Source organism: Phocoena phocoena, chromosome 6, assembly GCF_963924675.1.
Source record: "Phocoena phocoena chromosome 6, mPhoPho1.1, whole genome shotgun sequence".
Taxonomy (NCBI): Eukaryota; Metazoa; Chordata; class Mammalia; order Artiodactyla; family Phocoenidae; genus Phocoena; species Phocoena phocoena.
In genome coordinates, this window is record NC_089224.1 from 91,924,812 (window position 1) to 91,935,909 (window position 11,098).

General features: G+C 43.6%; 1 pseudogene; it reads right to left on the reverse strand.

The window, feature by feature from the left end:
- Positions 1-418: 418 nt before the first annotated feature.
- On the reverse strand, positions 419-1,478 carry LOC136124793 (surfeit locus protein 6 pseudogene; annotated as a pseudogene).
- Positions 1,479-11,098: the final 9,620 nt, after the last annotated feature.

Genomic DNA, 11,098 nt, shown 5'->3' on the forward strand with positions numbered 1-11,098 from the left:
CAGGCAGCCTGAGGATGGCCCCGCCTTTCCCCAGTTACCAAGCCTGTCAATTGTGCCTTCAACTTTGGCTACAGGAGTTGGGTTTTTGTCCTTTCCAAGAGACTCTGGGGCTGACACAGCAGCCACACAGGCCATTCCCTCCCTGCTCCTGTGAACTCGGGAGAGGAGGAGGGGGCCAGTGAAGACCCAGCCCCTCCCCATGCCACTCCCTCCTCACCACTCCCTCGTCCCCCACCCCGGAATTTTCAGGGAGCGTTCTGGCCTCACCAGAGGGGGCTGGAGCCCGGATCTGGGTCACCCCTTACCCGGATCTGAAGGTTCTTCTGCACGTGCGGCCTGAGCCCCGAAAAGTCGGTGAGGGCAGCGGGGCAACGTCCGATTTCCGCTGGGAGCCTGAGCCGGTCGGGCAGTCGGGCCCTCAGGCCAGACCGGCCGGCTCCAGGTCCTGGGGCAGGATGCGGCCCCTCTTCCGGGTCTTCTCCAGGCGCCGCTCAGCTTCGGCCTCCTTGTTCTCGCGCGAGTTCTGCCGCCACGGGTCCTGCAGTTGCGTCTTGTCCGCCACACGCGCAGTGCGGTTCTCCCATGCGCGCTGGCGCTGCGCCCCTCTCTTCTTGCGCTTCGGGGCCTCCTGCAGCAGGTGCTCGTCGTCGCGGATCTTCACGCCCTCGGCCTTGTCCAGCAGGTTCGCACACTGCATGCATCTTTGCCTCGAGCTCCTGGGCGTGGCCCGCGTCCGCGGCCCGCAGCTCCTCCAGCCGGGCCTGCCGCGCCCGCAGGCGCTTCACCTGCTGCCTAGGTCCTGTCTGTTAGCGGCGTCAGGTTGCCCTTCCCCTTCTGCCTCTTCTCCTTCCTGCGCTGAGCCTTGCGGGACGGCTTCTCTTCAGTTACCTCCACCTTGTTGAAGAGCAGCCCCGGCCGGCCCTGCGCCTCCTCGAGGGGCGCCTCAGGACCGCTCAGCGTGCTCCGCGCCCTCGGGGGCCTCGGGCGCCTTCCGCTTTGCCCTCAGCTCCTTCTGCTGCTGCTTCTCCTTCCGGTCGCGCTCCTGCGTTCTACACTTCCTCCGACGTCTTTTCTCTAAAACGGCGGGAGACAGCTCCTTGGCGCCGTCTTGGCCCCGCGCTTTCAGTATCTTTTCAGGCAGGCGCTGCCGCAGGACGTCCAAGGCAGGTAAAGAGGCTCTTTGTCCAGGCCGTGCGCAGGGGCCCCGGTGGAGCTGGAGGCCTCCTCCTCCTCGGCTGTCACCGGCTTCCTGACCTGAGACTCTCCGCAGGGGCCCGGGCCTTGGCCTCGGCAGCTTTCTCCTCCCGTTCCTGGGATTTCTTCAGTGCTTTCTTTCTCTCCTTTTTTAGGAGCCCAGCAGCTTCTAAGACTCGAGTTTTGCCAGCCGACTTGCGCTTCTGCAGCTCGGGCCTGGGCTGGGAGCAGATCTTCTTGGCCAGGCTCTGCAGGTAAGCATACTTCGTGAGCAGAGGAGCCATGGCTGGAGGCTCGGCGGTCGGGCGGGGCTCGCTTGGGGTCCTACTCGGGGGAGGAGGGCAGGGGTTTAGCATCCCAGCGGCATCCGGCAGTCCCCGTCCCGCGCTACCCTCACCTACCCGGCTGCGCTCACCAGAAACACTCCATGGATTAGGGTGGTAGTGGCTTGATCACCTGGGCGGTTGTTGGTGCCGTTCTTGAGGACGGAAGAGATTAGGGAAGGTGTAAGTTCGGAGAGCTGTTGCAGGGAAATTCTGCCAAATGGAACGGGAAAGTCTGCATAGGCTTTGGTATGGTACCCAGTAAAGGATTAACCTTTCCCCCAGAGAGGCCTGGTCTTTGCCCTTGGCTTCTGGGAGGTAACCTCTAAGATCTTGGAATGTCCTGCCTGATTTGTTTAACCTGGGGACCTTTGGCCATGCCAGCTAGTCTGTGCTAGCAGTGTGATTTATAGTAGGGATCCTTGGGTCATGAGGCGTGAACTTGACCTCTGGAGACTAAGGTTGTCCACATGGGCAGTCAGCTATATCTATGTGACTGAGCCCCAATAAAACCTCTAGACACCAAGGTTCACGTGAGCTTGTCTGGATGGCAGTAGCTCATGCATATTGTCACACATTGCACCTGTGATAAATAAACTGTCTGCATAACTCCATTAGAGTCCTGTGCTAAAGGTCCCATGCTTGGGACTCTCCTGGACCCTTCTCTGTGTACCTCTTCCCTTAGCTGCTTTTAATCTGTGTCCCTGTGCTGTCATAAACTGTAACTGTGAGTACAGCAGTTCCAGTGGGTTTTGTGAGTCCTTCTAGCAAATTATCAAACTCGAGGGTGATCTTGGGGGCTCTCTAACTTGCAGTTGATAACAGAGGTAAAGATGGCCTTGTAGACCCCCGAACTTTGCATTGAGGGTATATACAAATTCAACAAAGAGAATCCTTGTGTGACTCAGGTCTTATACTCTATTGGTCAGCTGAGTCCAGGGAGACCTGAAGAGTAAAAAGAGAATAAAGAACCTGTTGTCTCTTGACCAGTGTCTCAGAGGATTTCTCTTTTCCTTTATGCCAGTGTCACATTAAGAATCATTTACACGCTTCTGGTCAGAGAGCTGCCTATAAGTGTAACCTGGAAAGACAGCAAAGAAAGGCAGTGCCTTTAGTCATTGTGCATGATGAAATCTGTGGGAAGAAATAACACTCCTGGTGTGTCAACCACAAGTATGGTTTTCATCTAATTGAATCCATTCATCACTACATTAAAAAAGCTGATGCAATTGAAAAGTGAGTTCAGTTAGTCCATCCTCCCACAAAAACAGTTGCGCGCACGCACACCTGTGCGTGTGTCTGTGTGTGTGTTTATGTGAATCTCATCTTAAAGAAAATATAAATTCTGGCTTCAGGCAAATGAAGGTTTATTTCATATGGCAGCCTCCTTGCATACTGCTGATGGTTACAGCATGTGGAATTACTTACAACTAAAGCCTTTGACTGAAAATGTGGACGTAGCACTCAATTTATCATCCTCTTCTCTGAGATTTAAAAGCTCTTTAGAACACAAGCTAATACCAGTTTCTGTTTTAACAAATCAGTATCTTTTCATGGACTAAATGACTTTCCCATTCGGCACCTCTCAGAGCACGCCCCTCCCCCCATCCCTCTACCCCCCTGGCTGCAGAGGTTGTCATATATGTGCTGGATACAGGCAGCTTGGAAGAGTGTGTCTTATTTCACAGACTCCAGCAAGGCAAGGGCAGCAAGAGTAATTGTTCAGAACTGTGAAAACCAGACACTCTTTCCTCGATATCTCAGGTTGGATCAGGATTGCACTAGTTATCTATTGCTGTGTAACAAATTACCCCAAATTTAGTGGCTTAAAATGATATACATTTATTAACTCACAGTTTCTGTGGTCAAGAGCTTGGCATAGCTTAGCTGATTCCTTTGTTTTAGGGTTCCTTGCAAGACTGAAATAAAGTTGCCAGCTGAAGCTGTGGTCTCATATGAAAGCTCAGCTGGGAAGGATCCACTTCTAAGCTCATCCAGGTTGCTGGCAGAATTCAGTTCCCAGAGGACTGTTTGACTGAGGGTTGCAGGTCCTTCCTAGCTATTGGCTGGAGATTGCTCTCCAATCTTTGCCACGTGGACCTCTCCAGCGTGGCCACTTTTTTCATCAAAGTATGCAAGCAGAGAAAGCAATATGGAAAATCTAGCAAGACAGAGATTATAACATAATTATGGAGGTGACATCCCATCACTTGTGCTGTATTCTGTTGGCCTTCTCACTCTCAAGGGGAGGGGATTACACAGAGTGTGAATACCAGGAGGTGAACACTGGGAGCTATCATAGTGTCAGTCCACCAGCAGGACAGGGTCCCTGGTTGAGCGAGTCACAGTAATATCCTCTTATAGAGAATGTGCTGCATGTTTCTGAGTTTCAAAAATATTTGTGGATAGGTTCAGCAGGCAAATTGTATCTTTGAAGAAACTGTGATGTCTTGGTGGCAAATTTATGTCTTTCTTCTGGCTAATTTTCTCATTTTTCCCATGAAATGTTGTTGTCCATTCTCTCCAAAGAATCTGTTTTCTTTCATTCCTCTTTTTATTATAACCTAATAAATGCCTGGTCAAATTAGAACCTGGAAAGAGCTCAAGGTCCGTGAGGCTGGGCAGAATAGCCTAGAACTTAGCAGGTGGGCAGTAATGTGTTGGCTCAAGGCAGCTTTCTGGCCTTGGCTTTTCTCAGTTTTACTATTTCTCTTTTATGTTTATGAGGCTCTGAATCAGGCACCCACACAGCTCCTCCAGAGCTGCTTCCTAGCAGTGTCTTCATGACAAAGCATTTCCAGGGAATTCCATGCTTTACTCTCCAGAGTTTTAAAGCCTATTGAATCAGTTCCCACCAGTGTTCCTTGTAGACATTAGTAAAAGTTAGAGATGACATTCTGACTGTAGACCAATATGAAGCACCCACGTGTCTTTTTCAAGTGGGCAATAATCTCAGGGATTAGGAAATTGTCGTTGCTATTGTTGTGTTCTGTCACCAAAAAGTATGAAACAAATTCATCCAGTCACTCATTCACATGTTGACCTATACTCATTCGAGAACTGTCATTGACTGTTGGTATTGAGAATGACAAGATGCAAAAGGCAGTCACTACCTTTATTAATCCTCGCTCTTTCCCTTCTTGACTTTCTTCTTAGCATCCACAAAGGTGTTTGCATGCTGCTCTAGCCTCTCCTAGAGACAGAAAATGTTTTATGTCCAATGCTTGTTAGGGTCCCAGCAGACTCAGAACTACTATTTCCTAGGTCTGAACACAAAGAGTCAAGGGCAATTCTTAGGCCCAATTAAATCAGCAGCTCCTTCTTCATGTTCTTCTGGGGACCCAGGGGCTATTCAGAGCCTGCCTGCATAGAGCTGGACCCAAGAGTATGCAAGCTTCCTGTTTTCGTAACATGCTTGGGGTGGTGGACAGAAAAGGGGAGGAGGTGGGGGGATGCTAGGTATCTGAAGTCCAGAGAAGATGATTAGAGTCTTTTAAAAGATGGGATCAGCAAATCTCTGAGCCTGTGGTGAGGCCTAGGAGTAGTTTTCAAACAAGTTAGTGTATGCTAGAATCACCTGTGGAAATCTTTTTTGATACAAATTCTATTTGCAGATATTTTGATCCAGGAGAGGTCAAAACATGGCCTAGGAATCTGCATTTACACTTAGCATTCCTCACATTACAGATGCTGAAGGTCTAAAAAGCACTGTTCAGAAACAGTGAGACGTTAGCAAAATAAGTAGATCACATGTAAACCATAAGAAGAAAAATGCAGAGAATGAATTTACTATTTGTTTTTCCCTTCATAGATTTCAGATATATAATCACAAACACAATACCACCTACTTGTTATTTTTGACCAGAGGTGGAATGGTTGCAATGCTTATTAAATGAGGGAAAACTGAAAGCTGTAATTAAACCAACTGGCTACTTAATTCGGTCATTCATCTCCTCCATCGAAGGAGCATTCATTCCTTTCCTTTCTTTTCTTTGATTCAAGAACATAGTCACCTATGCTTTATGAATGAAAGTCAGCAGCCTTTCATAGCTAGACAAAGCCAGCTTGGGACAACCAGACAACGTCTCCTCTATATTTATGCCTTTAAATCACACCCTGAGTAGCCACTGTTGTTCTCTCTTGAGGAAAACATACCGAAGTTTGGAATTACAGAGACTCAGAGGGGGAAGTCTATGATCTGCTTAGGAAAAAAGAGCAAGATACAAGATAAGAATATAATATAATTACTATAATATAACATCCATCTATATGTACATAGATATGTAATATTTTTATGATGCAAAATTTTAATGATTTTTATGAAATACTGTGCTGCAATATTTTTATGAGGAAAAAGAGGTGAAGATAGACTCTACCCTGTTAATATTTTTTCCCCCTTTGGGGAATTGGAGGTGAGATTGGTGTGGGAAATTATGAACTTAATTTTTTATATCTGTGTAGTATTCTACCTGTTAACAGTGAACCTATAATTCTTCGGTATAAAAATTAAAGAATATTACAGTATGTAATAAGCGCAAGGAAATTCCAGCTTTCAGGACCAGAGTCTCTGGTATTTTAAAGTTAAAGGAAGAGGCTAGGTATGGAGGTAGATGGACTCCAACTGGCCTCCCATCAAATGCCTGTGCTCAATGTCTTTTAGATTAGATTTGCTAATGATTTGAGATGATGGACTGTTTGCTTTCTTCTTTCCTCAATGTGTGCATGCTACAAGGGGTTTCACTCTTACCAGGAGGCCAAGTGGGTATCAACTTACAAACACAAAGCACCCCCCAAATGAGTAAGAAGATGGCAGGATTTCTGAGAAGACATCACATGTGCCCTGATTTTGGAGTTGAGATTTTTGTTTGTTACTGAAAGTGACCAACTGCTTACTCCTTAAGAGTGACCAGCAAAAGTCCTGGGGCCTGCCCAAGTTTTGAGGCAGAGGTAGGGAAACCATTCATTTATTCATTCATTCACTAAATAAATTTTTGAAGGTGAGTAGAGGGCCAAAAACAAGTTGGATATTGATTTCATCTGCTAGTAGTGCTCGGTCAACAGCTGGTTATTTTAGCTATTATAATTGAAAATCGGTAAAATTCAATATAATTTAAGAAATTACCAAAAGCACAAAAGGGTAAGTATTATGTGATTCCACTTATATGAGGTACCTCGAGTAGTCAAATTCATAGACAGAAAATAGGATGCCTGTTGCCAAGGGCTGGGGGAGGAGAAAGGGAAGTTAGTGTTTAATGGGTATGGAGTTTCAGATGGGGAGGATAACAAAGTTCTGGAGATGGATAGTTGCACAGCAATGTGAATGTGCTTGATGCCACAGAACTGTACACTTGAGAATGGTTAAAATGGTAAATTTTATGTTATGTATGTTTTGCCACAATTAAAAAAGATAGAAAATGCAAGATGCTTCCAGAAACCTCTTCAAAGGGCAGCTTTCTTGGATCTTATTACCCTTGCAGTGTGGACCTAATTCTTACAATTCAAGGGGAAAGTACTGAGGTGACCAACTGTCCCACTGTGCCTGGAACTTAGGGGCTTCTCTGGATACAGGACTTTCAGTGCTAAATCAGAAAGTCCCAGGAAACCCTGAGCAAGTTGGTCACTTGGACAGTAGCCACCACAAGCACACCTTGTGTGCTTGGAAGAAAAACAACAGGATGGCAAGATTGTTAACAGTGGAGAACAAGGCGAAGTAGTGGGTGGTGAGGCAGAGTCTTGAAAGCAAGGCCAATCAAGGCTTCCTGCACCTACAGTAGTAGAGATGCTTTTTTTTTCCTTCAATTTCATTTGAAATCTGAATTGCTTTGACTTCTTTTAATTTACCTTTTCGATTATCCGTGAACAATTTGAATAAGAAAATGGTGCAGACCTAAAGTTGTGGGTGCTGGCAAAGGATACGCTGCAGGACATAGGTCAGAGACTGCCTGTTTTGTATGTGTCCAAGTTAACCCCCCAGGTCTTCTGCAGAATAAACAACTGAAATGGCTTCCTTTGATGACCCATTTGGCTGCCTGAGGGCAAAAATCACCTGACAGGCCTTTTTGCTGGCTGCCGGCAGATCAGCGTTTTACCACCGAAGCAAGAAATCAAAGTGGCTTGTTTTTTTTTGTCTCCTCTAGTTCTCTTTCTCATATTTAAGTCATTTTATTTTGTATTATTTTATTTTATTTTTAGAGGAAATTAATGTATTGTTTTCTCTTGTGCATAATTAAATAGTATGCTAATAATTTTACCATATGTCTTTGAGTTATTCTTTGACTCTTATTCTGAAGGCTCCACTGTGAATGTGTAGATTAAAGCGAACCTGGATCTTTTCTGGTCCTGGACCCCTTGGGTCCTCCGCTCCTCTTCTCTTGGCTCCTGTCATAATGCTTATGTGGCAATTGGGTTCTCTGGCTCTCACACACTAAACTGATTCTTGGTCACATTTGTTTCTGCTTCTGGTTCTTGCTCTAGTTGAACAGGGTGGGTTGAATCTACCCTGGTGACAACAGTGGTGACATCTGGGTTTTAATTCTGTGGCCTGGCCATTGAGTGATTTCTGTCAAGTGGCAGTTGATAAGAATCTGTACTCTGATTTCTATGACCTTTTTTCCGTTGTATGCCTGAGGACTCTGATTGTTCCTGGCACTTGAATGCAAGTTTGAAAAGTTTTTGGTGTTTTTCTTCCTAGATTCTCTCTGTTTATGTATTTCGGTTTGTGTCAATTTGGCTTCCTCTGACCCTCAAGCTCAGAGCCTTTTTTCTTCTTTCAGAATTCTGGTAATTTTTCATGTGCCAATTGTGCCAATATCTGCTAAGTTAAAATTCCTGCACCAAAATTAAAAGGAAGCTGAATCCTTAGTATTCGACCGTCTGCTTTTGTTTTTCTTAACGATTGAATAATGCCAAAATTACTTTCTTCAGGATTTATAAAATAAGGCAAAAGAAAGGAGATTATCACTATTGTTAAAAAAAAAGAACAGAAAAAATAATGGACCTAGAAAAAAAAGAGAAAGACTATTTTGGTAAATTCAGAGGGAAAAATCACAAAGTTACACAGATTTTCAACACTGTGTTTCCCAAGAGGAACAAATGGTGATTAATTACACATTTTTATTCTTCAACTGATCAATATCCTTAATAAATATTAGTGCCTATATTTTTACCTTAAATTCTTAAACTCCTCTAACTTATATAAGAGTTGATAAAAATTCCTGGTTTATAAATATGAAATAGTTTTTAAGCAAATAGAGATACTTTGTCTACCTCTAGAGAGAGTTGATAAGTTAAATTATAAGATCTCAAAATCATAGGTTTTGCTCCATCAGGAGCAAATACCTTTTCTGGTTAACTTCTATAAAAATTTCAATATATTAAGTGCTTGTATAAATGTAAAATAAGAGAAACTAAAAATTCTAAATATGATTTAAATATGTTGACTATATAAGAAAATTTTTCTGCTAAAGCTGTAACCTAGGGAAAAAAAGGCTTAAGTGTGAGTTTCATTTACAGCCTTGGATACTAGATTAGAAAATCAAATGGAAAAATTTTCTTTAAAACATGTTGGAGGGGGCTTCCCTGGTGGCGCAGTGGTTGAGAGTCCGCCTGCCGATGCAGGGGACATGGGTTCGTGCCCCGGTCTGGGAAGATCCCACGTGCCGCGGAGCGGCTGGGCCCGTGAGCCATGGCCGCTGGGCCTGCATGTCCGGAGCCTGTGCTCCGCAACGGGAGAGGCCACAGCAGTGAGAGGCCCATGTACTGCAAAAAAAAAAAAAAAAAAAAAAAAAAAAAAAAAAAAAAAAAAAAAAAAGTAAAAAAAAAAACATGTTGGAGGGCTTCCCTGGTGGCGCAGTGGTTGAGGGTCCGCCTGCCGATGCAGGGGACACAGGTTCGTGTCCCCGTCCGGGAAAATCCCACATGCCGTGAAGCGGCTAGGCCCATGAGCCATGGCCGCTGAGCCTGCGCGTCCGGAGCCTGTGCTCCGCAGCGGAAGAGGCCACAACAGTGAGAGGGCCACGTACAGCAAAAAAAAAAAAAAAATGTTGGAGATTTTAACATATCATAATGTAAAGGTATGGAAAACAGCTTTTTGAAATATTCATAATCAACATGACTCTGAAAATTAAACTGACTTAATAAATTAGTTTAAAAACCACTTTATCTCTTCCCTCTATGCCAGTCTTGGATAGATTTTTTTCATGGAAAGCCTAATTAATTTGAATATCCTAAATTCTCTCTTAGTTTAGCTAGTTAGATTACCTAAAATCACTTTGTTTAAGATTACAAAATCAAGGGAACTATACTCAATATCTTGTAATAACCTATATGGAAGGGAATGTAAAACAATTTTATATATATATATATATATAAATGAATCACTTTACCGCACACACACCTGAAACTAACACAATATTGTAAATCAACTGTATTTCAGTAAAAATTTTAAAAAAGATTACAAAATCGTGTGTTCAACTGAATTAAATTTTAAAAGGTAATTTCTTTATAGAAAGAGGCTTGTGGACAAAAATAGCTATATAGTTCTTGCTTTTCTGCTTCACGTTTTCTGTGTCTAGAGAAAAAACTTGATTGCTCTGGTTAAAGACAGCAATTACTAAAAATCCTGAGATTATACTGGTATAATTATTAAAAAATAAATATCTGTATACAAGATAATGGATATATTTTGTCTGTTTATCAAGGGAATTGTTACAGTTTATTAACATCACAAACTTTATATATTTTATGCATAGTCATATATATTTAACAGATGAAACAATCATAAACTCACAAAAAAGTTGGAAATACTGCCAAGACCTCTTATTTCCTGAGCTATTTGAGAGTAATTTGCAAACCCGATGTCCTATCACTGTCTAATGTGTATGATATTTCCTACAAGGCCATTCTTCGATAAAACCACAATACAACTATCAAAATTGGGAAATTAACTTTGATATGTTATTACTGTACAATCCTCAGACCACACTCAAGCTTTCTAATAATATCCTGTGTAGGAAAAAGACCCAGTTCGGAATCAAGAGTTGCATTTGGTTGTCATGTCTCTTTTGTCTGGAACAGTTCCTCACACTTCCCTTGACTTTCATGACCTTGACACCTTGGAAGATTGTAGGTCATTTATTTCATAGAGTGTCCCTCAATCTGAATTGGCCTGAAGCTTCCTTATGACTAACACAGGTTATGCATCTTTGGCAGGAATAGCACAGAAGTGATGCTTACTCTTCTCACAGCATCCTATCAGGTGGAGAAGGGTGTCATTTGGTCCCATTACTGGGGATGTTTACTTTGATCACCTGGTTGAAGTGGTGTCTTTAAGGCTTCTCCTCTATAAAGTTCTCTTCTCAATAGCCCATTTATCATTCAGCTAAGCTGCTTTCTCTCTCTTTCCCTCCCTCTTTCCTTTCCACCACTACTGACTCATGGATTTCTCTTTCATTCAGTGGGTTATAATCTGTTTCTATCATTATTTCTATTGCCCCCAACATGGCCCCTGAGACCAAATCAGTTCAGGTTGGTGCCTGGGTCCTTTCAATATGTTCCATCGTTCTTTGAGTACTTCTTTGTTT